Here is a 631-nt window from a genome sequence, read left to right on the forward strand (position 1 = left end):
TTAAATGTTTAATATTTACATTTGAACGAAAGTGTATGTAGCTATAATGCTAATTCAATAATAAAATGTTATCTTGTAGTTCTCCACAGTGCGTTTTCAGTCATGCAAAGCTGTCCTTATTGAAGGTCCTTACTTAGCAACTTATTAGTTCTTTAAAACACAGCAGCTTTAACATTTGTGTTTAAGGGACAAATGTGCAATTTAAGTTGTAAAACAAAACGTGAAAGCCTTAAGTAATATTAACCATAGACATGTTTCTCTTAAATCCAATCTGCAATTCTAAAATCATAAGAAATTCCCAAAGTAACCAAGGCTTGCAAATGTGCATTCTCTTCTATTTGGATTTGGGCGTGACAACGCTGTATATTTAGAATCGCACGATAGGCTAATATATGTAAATGTAACCCAAACCTCTCTGAAAAAGAATTACATCATTCATCTTTTAAATATTTTAGCTACATTTTGCATTCACAAGTTAAGAATAACAAAACATAAATAAATACATAAAAAACATTCTCGATCTTCTGTAATGTAGCCTACATTGAACCCCTTTTGAAAATGAGAACACAAAATAAGAAACCAGTAACAATTCTTAAGCTTTTCAAATTCATGGAACTGCCTAAACGTTAAA

The sequence above is a fragment of the Sinocyclocheilus anshuiensis genome, unplaced genomic scaffold (genome assembly GCF_001515605.1).
Source record: "Sinocyclocheilus anshuiensis isolate Anshui unplaced genomic scaffold, SAMN03320099.WGS_v1.1 scaffold1893, whole genome shotgun sequence".
Taxonomy (NCBI): domain Eukaryota; kingdom Metazoa; phylum Chordata; class Actinopteri; order Cypriniformes; family Cyprinidae; genus Sinocyclocheilus; species Sinocyclocheilus anshuiensis.